The sequence below is a fragment of the Pyxicephalus adspersus genome, chromosome 12 (genome assembly GCF_032062135.1).
Source record: "Pyxicephalus adspersus chromosome 12, UCB_Pads_2.0, whole genome shotgun sequence".
Taxonomy (NCBI): domain Eukaryota; kingdom Metazoa; phylum Chordata; class Amphibia; order Anura; family Pyxicephalidae; genus Pyxicephalus; species Pyxicephalus adspersus.
The window spans coordinates 48666276-48679549 of NC_092869.1; the positions used below are offsets into that span (position 1 = coordinate 48666276).

Consider the following 13274-nt stretch of genomic DNA (forward strand, 5'->3'; position numbering starts at 1 on the left):
GATGGACGACACCGACTGTACACACGGCAGATTTTCGCCCGATAATTGGCCGATGCCGATTATCGGGCGATAAAAATCTGACATGTGTACGTAGCTTAAGACATGACATTATCAGCAGGGGGCCGACCATTTCAGCCTCTCTGCTGCCCTCTAGTGGTCAGCCAGAAAAAGTGAAAACCGCCACCAGCAGCTTCTTCAGAAATTGATTGAATAAACACTTTTTTCAAAGAACAAATTAAAAAAAATATATATATATATATATATATATATATCAGTCTCATGTATGATTGTGTGCTGGCTGCTATGCATTAAGCTCAGATGTGAAAATTGTAAATTACCTTTAACCTCCCTGACATTATTCCCAAGTGTGGCTCGGGGTTAATTTTCAGTACAAAAAGCGAGCCACACTCAGGGTAGCATTGTATAGGACTTTCCCAGTTCCAACGAGCTTGCGGCGTCCTCCGGCAATGTCTGCCCGGAATCTGTGTCCCCTGGCGTTGCATCCCCAGTAAGATCAATGGAATGCGTGGGTATGCCGGGGCGGTGTGTTGCAGGGCGTGACCAGCGGGAAATTTAAACAGAAAGGAACCACTGACATTCAACATTACTGATACAATGAGACCGCCAAAGAGGTTAATGGGAATTTAAAGACAATGTCATGATGACAGAACATAGAGCTACCATCCCTGATCTCCTTCTGAGAATACTAAATCTTGGCTGTTTCTAAATTTTTAGAACATTTAATTCATACACCAACATGTAGGCAATACCAAAGCCTCAAAGTGTTAGAACTCATGGTCTATATATTTCATGTGCGCTCCTCATCCATAAGACATTATGAACCTTCTTACATGCAGAGGTCAGCAGTTTGTGTTACCCCCACATGACAGATTTCCTACAAATATGGGCGCTGCTATTANCGACTTGTAAAGCTGCAACTTCCAGGGCTGTCATTCTGCTGCTGGCCTAATAGGACATTGATGAACTAAATGCTAGAACCTCACCAGGATGTCTGGATGCAGAGATCCGGTCATTGTAGCCCAGTGCCCCTTTTATCCATGCTGGCAGTTGTAAACATTCCGGGATGTCCTGGTCCGTCTTACCTGAAGAAGCCAGGAGGTAGACGGGGCAGCTTCTGTGGCAGTGGCCAGGGGTGGAAATTCTAGTCCAGGAGGAGGAGCTTCCAATCTCACAGCTATAGATTGGCTCTGCTCCCTAGATCACATCCTTATTTATTACAGCTGCCAGCACAGCCGCAGTCACCAGATCTTTGTATCAGGACACCCTAGGTAATAATTTGTGAACTTTGCAGCTATATAAATCCTGTTTATGAATAATAATAATAGAATCGTATGGCAGTTTTGACATTTTATTATTGAATGGATTTTACCCTTTGATTTGCCTAATGTCATTTTATCATTTGTTTATTGGCTGTAAACACGAGCAGATCTGCTGCTGGTCTGATCCAAATTCCAATCAAACAGATGTCTAAAAATTGTCACACGAGAATTATATTCTTCTTTTCTGATTTGGTGAATTACAAGCACATTTGTTCTGAACCATTTATTCATTCACATAGCCTGACTTCCATACTTTAGATATATACACCAACATTCACCAGTTAATTCCCTTTCAGATCCGTTCATTTTATCAGAAAGGTTCTAGGCCTTACAAGGATCTCATCAATAAATTTTGCATTCAGTAACCCATAGCAAACAATCAGAATTCACTTTTGTGAATGCGAGTGTTGTCACCCTAGGATAGAAAATACCTTACTAGCATGATTGTCGGGTGTAATTAAAGGTGAATTGTTTATGTACTTTAAAGTGTAAAATGAGTAGAAGGTTCTGATTGTTTGCTATGGGTCAATGCAGTTTAGTATAGTAGCAGCATGGGGTGTATGTGGTGGTCCTCTGCAGGGTGCTTGTACCCCAGCTGTGTGTTTAGGTTCTATTCTAAATCAATGACCATGCAGCACACACTATGCAAGGCTGGGATTTCCTCTAACAATTAAATTGTACTGTGTGCTTGCAGATGTTCTGCGGCATTCAAATGGCAATTTTGTCTTTGGCTGATCTTTTTTAATGGCCATTTTTTATTTAATAAAAAATTATAAAATAAAGACTGAATTCAGTCAGCTGGGGCACATTCTTTATAATGACAGTGACCAGTTCTAAATATTGGTAATATCGGTATGGCCATGTCATGGTAATACAAGTCATGAAATATGTTTTGCATAATTGGCAGTTGGCTTCTTTTTAGGAAGTTGCTGTGTTATAATACAGAAGAAAGGATCTTCCTATAGGAATAGAAGCTTTTATGTCATCACCTGGGACTTTCAGGGCAAAGTGAGAGTTTTGTGCTATAAACAGGTCCTGCGGGATACTGCAAGGACCAGGAAGTCCAAATAAAACTTTTTATTATCCCAAGATGAAAGCGATGGCAAGTTCAAGGATGAGAAGGAGTTTTTTGTGAGCGAATTGTTCATGTGGTTATCTAAGCCCTCTTCACGTGACAATCACCCAAGGGGCCACAAACATTCACTTGGTGAATACCTGCTAGAAGTTTCTGGCTCAGGTCACACCTGTCCTTATGTATTATAAGGAAACAGATTCTGTGCTTCATTTACAAACATTTGGAAGACCAGGCCCAATAATGGTTAGTAAGATGTGGGCAGCTGGGATGATTATGGATCATAGTAAGGTATATTAGGGTCTCTCATGGTAGTTCTAGGTATAGTATGTTCTCTCATATTGTGCGCTCTATGCCAGTAACAACAACAACTACTAATACAAATGGGGAAAAACGCCAAAAGCAGCTTCCATATTTCTGAAGATGTAAATCCTAACTAGATGCAGTTTTCTGGTTCGTTTACAGTACTGAAATATTAATTTGCAGGAAATGCAGCGATCTCTCACTTTCTGTAGTGCAGGGAGTGTGCTGCTTCCGCTGCATGTAAATTGTATATGGTGTTCTGTAGTACTCTCATCTCCATAACCTAACAGCCAGGTGTTCTGTAGTACTGACATCGGTGCTGGAGATTTCCATGCAGCACAGGAGTTGTCAGCCCAGTTAGTTCACTACAATTTCTGGAGATCATCAAGAACTTTGCCCATACTTGGAACTTTTCTTTCCAGGAATAAAACATATAGAAATGTGCTACTGACGTGCAGTTTTAGTTGCCAGATTTACATCTTACCATTTGTAGAAATGTATGTGCTGCAGAGGTGCACAGATTTATTACCTAGAAATCATATGCTTGAAATGTTTGCTCTTGTAACAGTGTAAATGTATATTTTACATTGTGGTGCTATATTTTCTTCATTGCCTTCAATATCCCTGCCGATAGGGATGCAATAAGGGCTCCGTCTGCCATGCTGCATGTATGAAATGTTTTCGGGGATCTCTGGATATCATTTGTCATTAGACAAAGCGGCCGGTGCTTCCTCTAGCCCAGCCAAGGTAACACAAATCAGCATTTCCTACCAGCTGAAACATTACCAATAATTATCCAAATAGGCTCTCTATATATTTCATTTATAAAACTAAAGCTTATCAAAGCAAAGGATCCTTGTTGTTTTTTAAGGCCATGCTGACCATGCGTAGAAACTTGATTTTTAGTTTTTGTGTGGTTCTGTTTGTTCCTCGTGTGTGAGATCCAGGAAAATGCTTTGTATTTCATGATATAATGAGAGCTTATTGTGCACCCTGAGCACCCTGGCCGACCAGCAATGGGTCCAGGGTGCAGACACAATGCTGTCTCAAAGTTTGTATGTTCGTCTATTTGCTGGTTCCTTCTTTATCCCAACAAATATATTGGTAGGTTATTAGTGACCCTTCATAATCAGCCAAATGTTAGGAACATTGTGAGCTTGGAATCCTCTGACAGTGACATGAATAGACTCAAATACATAATATTCAATAATAGAGGTTTACAAAAAAAAAAGATTTTTTACATTTGATTTAGGAAGAAAAGTTCCCCGGGCCTTGTGCATTTCCCAGATCTCGGCTCCCAATAAATCCAAGCAAACCGATCAGAGCAAATCAAGCAATGTTCCCCCACTATATGCTTCCCATTATTATGCCTTCTGTGATGGTTCTGCCTGTTCTCCGGAAGCATTAATGATTATTAACCACCCTGCCGTCATATTTACAATCTTTCACCCATGAATTCACCTGTAGTTCGCAGCCATTCGGATTGCTACACATTGTTTGCATCGATTCATAATAAAACCAAGACTCATTCTGCCATGTATTGGTCAATTATCAAAAGAGCAGAGCAGTCCCAATAGTAAAAGTTATCTTCTAATTCTTTCACATCTAGATCAGAATAACAGGAGAATTATTTATAATAACCCCCCCAGCCTGGATGTATTATCACTAAACTCATTCTCCTCTAGGGATCAGAACATCTTGTGGAATAAAGTTTGCTTTTCCATATAAAATCTCCCTCAGGTGTAGTGTAGAAGCAAGATATGAGGTATAATGAGAGATTCAATTACTAAACATAACATATGTCTGATTCCAGAGGGAAGCAAGTAAAGTTTAGGTCATTTATCTGACAGTTCTTTTTTTGCCCTCCCGCACCAATACATCAATCACAGATCACAAGAGTAAGATCCTTCTTTGCAGCATCATTTTATTCCAGATTATTTGGTCTCATTCTGATGCTATTGCTTGTAAATTCTTTATAATGTGCATGACTACACAGAGTAAATAGTTTCAGGAGCTTTTTGTCTGACAAAGCTGCTCCCATTCTTTGCAAGTGTAATATTATTGGTAATGTTTGGGTAAGGTCCTGTGTCGGCTGGCTCTTGTATGCATCAGATCTGCTTCTCTCTCCATACAATGAGAATGTGAAAGCAGCTTGAAGCTCGTCAGATGCAGGTCAGATGCAGGTCAGATGCAGCTGTTATTGAAGAGGTTAAGGAGAGGTGTCAGCTGCATTTTCCCATTACCATGAGCCCTCTGATACTTCCAATATAGCAGAGACACTGGCTCAGCCTGGGCGGCAGATTTATTGTGTAAGTTAGGAGGTGAGGTCATGTGACGGGTCAGACCCGGATTGTATGTGTAAAGTTTTGTTACCTGGAGGTTCGCGGTTGTTATGTACGTGTTTTGTGAGTGTTATCTGGTGCAGTTAGTGCTTGGTGATTTAGCAATGTGTATTGTGCTGAATATTTGCAAAGCTTATTTCATTGCCTGCCATTTATTACATTGGATAATAATATATATATTAATGGTGCCAGCCATCCAGGTGGGCATTGCCATGATATGAAATAACTAAACCTAAAGCCTATGATGAACAATCCACTGGTGACAACTCTTCTGTTTCTGCAGCGATGGCTCCAGAGTTGTCAAGAGAGCAATATTACTAATGTGTCATCTGAACGATTCTAAAAACTTCAATATCCCCCGGGTACAGAATCCCCTCTTTCCTTGGGTGACTTCTTGAGTCTGAAGTGCTACATTCTTGGCCACCTCTTGGTAAAGCATTAGTATTGATGCAGCGCTGCGTAATATGTTGGCGCTATATAAATCCTGTTGAATAATATTTACCATGAAATGCGATTTTTCTCCTTAGGTCTCCTGACACAAAACCCCAGCGTGTTGTCATCACCAGGAGCCCTCCATTCCACTAGTCATGTGATCAGGTGATATTGGACCATTCTCCAGAACTGCTGCCCTGACAATCAGCTGGACAATCGTAAACTGCTGCGGACTGATGTTTCTTAGATTGCGTTCATGGTTTGCATTGTTACACAGAAGTGCAGAGATCCCATTAGATTCCCAATATTTCAATCATTATCAGATCTTTTATAATTGGATTTATTATCCAGATTTTTTTTTATAGATTAATATATATATATAATATGATATTTAAAGAGAAAGTGTAAATTGAAGAGCAAACAAAAGAATACACAATGTGTGTACATGGAAAACATAGAGGATATAGTCATGGTTTGGAGAATGCAATACTTTCCCCTGCCGAGGAATACGAGGTGACTGTTGGGTTTGGCTTTGTTATTGGGTCACGTACTAGTACAGTACTACAAGATGTCACAGATCTGTCCTGACTTGGTGCTACATGTCAATGTGTTTTCATCGTGCCTCATCTGCTGTTAAAGTGGAGATTCACTTTTCTAGAAAACTCCTTTCCAACACAATGCTCTCTATTTCTAAATGATTCACCTTTCAATTCACATTTGTTTCTTTCCTGTAAGTTTTGTATTGAGCAGTTTTGACAAAAGGCCACTAGGTGGCAGAACGAGTCATTGTTTTAATAGGAGATCTGTAGAGAGATTCGACCATTGGGAATCATTCATAATTGGATCCCAGTGATATAAATTGCCAGATTTTCCATATTGTTTGATATTGAGTCGCAACAACTCTAGGAATGTGCAATGAAAAAGGTTCACTTTTAAAGCTGAATTTAGCTGTGATTTCTATGATCAGTTTTTGTGTTCATTATAATGTTGATGATTCTGTATATAGTGAATGGCCCCTAGTAATGGCCAGGGAAAGAATGGGCAATTCATCCTGCCGTCATCCGTCCAAAACTAACATGTGGGGAGATTGGCCCTTTAGGAGCTTCAAGTCGGTAGTTCTAAATCTTTTTCTAAAAACAAATGTAAATGTATTAAATTGAGTGGTGTGAGTGTATGTGTTGTTCTAGATGGTTCTATAAACCAATGATTGGCATTTTCCAGTTTGGTTGCATGCAGAATATTGTGCAGTGCTTAGGATGATGTTACTGATTCACGATGAATGTTATAATGGCCGAGGTATTGTGACCAAACAGCTGGGTGGGTACTGAAAAGTCTGGTCTGGGCAGAACATTGGTGTAATAATTTAATAAAGCGATTCATGTCAGAGCTGCATATGGGGGTGGCAGTGAGGCAGCCAGTAAGTGTTGCTGCACACCGATCCTCCACTTTTTGGCGGGATTGACGTGACCTATGATCACATGACTGGGCACTATAGGGTTTTTTTACACCAAAAGTTCTATTATAGAGAGTAAATATTTCAAGAAATGTGGGAAAGGTTGGAAAATTGTTGGGATTGATGCATTTTTTTGGGAGGCTATTTATTGAGAATTAATTGAAATTTCATTCCTTCATTAATCATCCCGGCAATGATCACTGTGGTTGCTGCAGTTTGCTGCTCTCGGTCGCCTTAATAAATAAGACTTTTCTATTAAGAGGAGCCTTGAGATTTACTACTTCCATGTCACTGAGCCTCATCAGACGCATAAAGTGCAGACTTGGGAAACGCTGCATTGGATGTCTCCTGCAGCAATGTGAAATGAGTGCGATGCTCTGCAGGCATTACAATAATGTTCAGTTGCCATGCTAGTATTGCAGCCCGGTTTGCATGACATAAATTGCATTGTGTGACTTACTGCAGACTCGCTGATCCTGGCCATCCCTGGGTTAAAATTTCAGTGCTGCATGTTCAATAAAATCTAACTCCGGACAGACCTTTATTTTGGAGAGAATGGAGAGTTAAAGCCGATGTCTACCCAAAAAACCATATTGCAGCCCAACACGTCCATTACATGGTGGGATGATGGGAATAGTAGGAAGTAACCAGCACCCGGCAGAACCAATAAGTCTTTTTTTGTAGAAGTAAAACCAATGCAGCCGCTCTACTGAAGGGCTGCTAAGTTGCAAGATGATTTCCTTTTAGCATTTAGATCTGGGCAGTTTATTTTGTACCGGGCATTAAAATCTCATTGAAAATCTATATAATTTGTCATGGTAGTTACATAAAGAAGCAACGTGTTTCCTAGGGACTCAGGGATGGGCAGATCAGTTCAGAATTGTCTCATAAAGCTGCAAAATGCCGGCGAGGGGTTTCAATCATTCCAACAACAAAAAATGTCAATCACCTGCAACTGAGCAGAACCTGGCTGCTGATGCATTGTAGATAAACCTGAGGTTTCTATTTTCCTCCTATAAACACCCAGCGCTTGTCTGTATGAGGAATGAATTGGTGAAAAATTACTTTGCATTCCATATGACTCCAATGAATTTCCTTGTATCCTCCATAATTTATGGATATATTTACCTTGACTTTGGTTATTTGACCTTTTTGCACCCAGGATTTCCATTGCGTGTGATTGGCTGGTAAAGCCTCCAACCATCTTGTGCCAAGAAATGGGTAAAAGGCAGCCAGGACCAGATATTAGGTGTGCATATTCCTAAAGGTGAATAGATGGCTATATCATGGTAATATACAGCTCACCTTATATGTGTACAAGGAGGTGATCCCAAAGCAAAGGATTGGGCCGAGTTGTGTGCCTGCAGGTCTGGGTGATGGCCATGCAGCCCTAAAGGCCACCATAGACCATCCATGATGGGACTGCTTTGGTTACCCCGTAGACATGTTGGGCAGGAAATCGAGTTGTTCACCTAAGATTGGTTGAGAGTCTGCTGCTTTTCCCAGCACAGATTCACCTCTGGATTCACACATGTGGATCCTTTAAAGCTGCAAACGGCTTAGAATACACCGACTTCTGTAACACCAAATGTAATTTAAGTTAGATAAAGAATGCAATGTATAACTGCTGCCAAATGTTTCATGTGACATCATTTCCCACCTCCCCAAAATGTATCTCAATCTATATCATGGATAACTTCCACACCTTCATGTTTGGGTTCCTCTGCACTTTCCAGCTGCCCCTTATGCCCACTCCTTTGCTTTGGGTGGCATGCAAGTCAGAGGCTGGAGATGTGAGGGGGGTGAATGTTTATCTGGAATCTGTGGCAGATTGTATGATGCCAAGGAGCACCCAATGGCAATGATGGAAAGTGCCAGATGGCAGTTAAGTTCAAACAAATGCAACAGCTTCAACAAGCAAAACCGCTTTCCTGATGCCCCAAAGACCCCTCCACCTGTGCTGGGCACACATGTTACAATATGATGGATTGATCAATAGGAGTACACGGGCGTTTCTAGACAATCCATTCATCCAAGCTGGTGGTGAATGTGAAGCAGACATCTTTGTATTATCTGTGCCCAGTTCCAAAAACCCAGAAAAGCTTTGTAAAGTGCCGCCGCTGTCTGTTGTCGTCCGCTCTGCTCATGTCGTCCGCTTTCCTTTTTATTTGTGTAAAGTTTTCTTCATTTAGGACCATTCTGCCTGTGATTTGTCCGGGACTCCGAGACTCTCTGTGCTTTCACCATATGAAGACGCTTGTTTTATTTCTGAATGTCTGTAACTATCTTAAAAGTCAAGTGCCTTCCCCACTAAAGGCTCGGAAAAAATGAAGACGACAAAACCTTGGGAACTAATTTTCTCACCTCCTATGCAAGTGTTTTGTACAACCTGCATAAACCAGTACTTTGTAAGACTTGTTTATCACTCGGACTGTACATAGTGTTTTTAAAGAATAGTATTTTTATTTAGGTACTTCAGACTTGAATTTGTGTCCTGTGTTGGTATAATGCTAATCTCTTTTATCAGATACCATTGCTGTTGTACAGAGGTTTTCACCGCAGTTCTATTTTTCTACTGTTACTGACAAGCATGTAACACAAACTTTATCCTACATATAGATGGCTTTTCCAATAAATGGCTTGTATAGAACAAGTCCGCCTTGTCTCTTTTATTTTTGTCTTTGTGGGATATGAAGCTGATGTCGGTGGGCAGAATAAATCCGGGCAAATTTCTTACTCATAAAGCAACTTTATCAGGTAAGGAAAATCTCTTTATAAGTACCACTGAATGCTAATCCATTTATCAGTGGTGGACAAAAACAATAGTGGGCCCCTGTGCGAAACTAACCCACCCCAACCCAACAGACTTGAGGCTGGTGTTGGCTGAAGAGGCTCCGGGGCCCTTGTGCAGTTGAACACTTTACACCTCCCTATGTGCCCTTATGCTGTTGATGAAGAATCATCCCCAACGGTTTGCTGGTAAGCTAGAACTTTAATGGTATTCTCAATCCCCCATGTTCCCATTGGTGCTCAGGGGTTCTTCATTCCAACCTCCATCACAGCTGTGTCCCATAGTGACCTGGTGGGGGCGTTATAGAGCGAGGAATCAATAATCTGTGTCCTTCCTGCTCATTGGCTCGTCCTTTCAACCTCCATCATACCTGTGTGGTGTCGTGGGGGGAATCTTTGCTAGAGATATCATTCTCCTGTGTCCCCCTTAGTGCTCAGGGGTTCTTCTTCCATCCTCCATCACAATCGTATCCCCTAGTGGCCCGGTGGGGCATCTTAGGAGAGGAATCATTGAGTACTACAAGAAATCTGACTTCGGATATCCATTGCTGTGATCCCAGTCAGGACTTGAAGCAATGTCGCTACGTTTGGTATTTGCAGCGGCAGAAGGTGAGCGCTATGAAGGGTACACAGCAGTTTGGGTGGTGACATAGCCGGGCGCTCCTATTGGATTATAGTCGTCACAACAAATTTATAAAAGGGTTCTATTAAAAGTGGCCCCAGTATTTCACACAAACACCACTGATCTCCATTGTGACCTTTGCATTCTCCATTCTTTCTCATGTGCTGGCTGGGTATTGCCATCTTTTAGTAGTGAAGGTGCCAATCTTCATGCCCATTCATCAGTTGTGGTGAGCGCCCTGTCTCCCCTAGGGAGGATCTGGGTATAAAGTCTTTCATGGTATTTGATTTAAACACATTTTAATTCCCCCTTAAAACCCCTTCGAAAGGGAAATTAAAATACTTTTGGCTTTGTGTAAAGTTTTTACTGCCTTGGAAAAGCACTGACCTTGAAGATTTTCCACCAGGGAATGTCTCGGTGAATGTCAGATTCACCGCTTTATTTATAAACCCCTTTGACTAATTTCATTTCATTCTTTCACAAATTCTAGAGCCCAACTTTAATTTTTTTTTCTTTTTAAAATAGGTTTCCAAGCAGAATATGAAATGAAAAGGCTATGTGCTGCAAATGATCCACAAGACATTGGGCTAATAATAAGCCGTTCTCTCTCCCACCTGACTGCTTAGTACAAACAAAACATATCCAAAGGCAAGACGTAACTTCTAGTCACATGGTCCTATAGCACAATTTGGATACACAAGCCTTATATTTAGGATACCTGATAATGTCAAGTGGTACAATAAATGCACTCACACAATGGGTCTGATTTTTTAAGGCTCTCCAAGACTGGAGGAGATAAACTATCATGGGGGAACCTGGATGATCCAGCAAACCTGGAATAGATATGGTCAAGAATTGAACATCCTGAAAGAGTGAATGCAAAGGAGATGTGTCTAGTATCTGCATGATCCCAATGCATGTTACTGTGCATCTAACAAACAATTCTAGAATGAAAATATCAGAAATCCTACCTAATGGTGACCCTATTCCTACCTTCTTGCCCCCACATCGGCTGCTGTGATAAAGGAAAACATGGCTTCAATAGTGCAAGAAAATGCAGTACTGATTTATTGCCACAAGAGGTCCTCAGTCTTCCATGTTGAATGACTTCCATATAGAGGGGTTCCAGTCCTGCATTGTGGGATGTGATGAGGCTTGGCTTAGCTTTACCTAGCTTTGGGATTTTCATTATTATTAATAATAAACAGGATTTATATAGCACCAACATATTACGCAGCGCTGTACATTAAATAGGGGTTGCAAATGAATACAGACAGTGACACTATCTCAAAGAGTAAACAATCTAGTAGTTTTGTGCCACCACTTGGGAGTTAGGCAGCAAGACCAAAGCTATGTACACTCATAGGATAACTGTCGCTGGAAACTATCCGTTATGATTGTTTCCAGTGACAAATTAAAGTGCTGTATACACAGTACGCAATAAGCACGACCAGTTTTGACATGTATGCAGCCTAACAAACATTTGGTGGGGTCTCCTATGAAATACAAGGTCAGTTTGTTAATATTTAATTTGAGGCTTCCAGTGCTGATCTCCTCCTTTGAAAGAAGAGTGCATGCAATGACCACGGAGGACCCTCTCCTACTTCTAGGTCCCCGCTTACTTACAGCCATCATTTACCAAATTATCCAATCACATGCGAAGATTCTGCCACAGCAAGAACTAAGAGTTCAGAATATTTAGTGAATGTGGGAATACAAATCACTTTCCCTGAAAAAGAATTTCATTACTCAAATAATAAAGAGGGCTCGGGGTTGGGGTTTAATCCCAAAATAAAGCAATGTGTTCATTGTTGCAGAAAGGACATTTAATTCAATTTAGTGTCTTTAAAGAAAAAAAAAATCCGGCTTTGTGTTTCAATGTAGCATTTATGATTGTATCTCCAACATGTTACATAAAATACAGCAAGTGTTTGATATACAAATAAGTCCTCAAAAAAACTGGTATATCCAAAATATGACTTCCTGCTCTTCTTGTAATCACCGCCCTCTCCCATGGCACAATAATAAAAAGGCTTTAAGCCGGAGTTTGTTGTCCTGAACTCTTCTGGTATAATGTTCAATAGGCAACTCTTCAATCGGGTGCAATCTGAAAAAAGAACAAGTGTCATTGTCCTACGTGAATAATAAATATCAGTCCCTGATTGGTGGCATTGTCGTATGGCGTCACTGCCAGCCAATATCTCTTCCCAATTCAATACATTTTCCTTATGACAATCTGCATCTCTGCCATTAAAGATTCAATGCTGCCCGTCCTTTATCTAGTTTTGGTGGCTATGCCCAGGGCTTTGCCATAATTTATTAGTCCACCCAGTATATTTGCCCGCCCAAGCACCCAAACTTTAGTACTGTGATGATCACCATGTCCCCCATATCTTGTGCTGACATTCCTTACCCAGTCACCTACCGTCATTTTCCTGCTTGGGATGATATTACTCCCATTGATACCCAAAAGATTTCCTCCTTAAACAAGAACAGAAAAGAAATCTGCCGATGGGGGCACCTGCTGCATTTCCCATCACTTTATGCTCAAGGGGCAATGGCCACCAATTGGGATGTAAATGCCCCCAAGGGCAGAGGAATTTTCCTGGCATGGGTGTCCCCTTTGGAAGGTTTCACCTTTTTCTTGTTCTGTTGGTAACTCAGGGTTATGGATTTTCCTTCACTTTTAACACCAAGTCACCAAGACAATCAGGATGGGGCACAGATGGCAAAAACCCGACAGGGCCTACTATCTGTGTAGCACTCATGTGCAAAACATTACACTGCTCTTAGTACAGAGCAACCTCTGAATGACTCCCCCTTCCCGCACAGTGAGAAAGCAAAGTATAAGAATGACACTCACAAGCTATGTGAAAGGGCTCCCAAACGAGAACCCACAGATCCATCAAATTCAGGGATA

At 41.1% G+C, this 13274-nt stretch overlaps 1 protein-coding gene across 1 annotated transcript in view; it reads right to left on the reverse strand.

Annotated features, from left to right (window-relative positions):
* Nucleotides 1-12158: 12158 nt before the first annotated feature.
* The window catches only part of MAPK1IP1L (mitogen-activated protein kinase 1 interacting protein 1 like), a gene marked incomplete in the record, with an annotated part of 4385 nt that continues 3269 nt past the window's right edge, over nt 12159-13274 (reverse strand). Inside the window, 1 exon segment of the mRNA XM_072427965.1 lies at nt 12159-12461.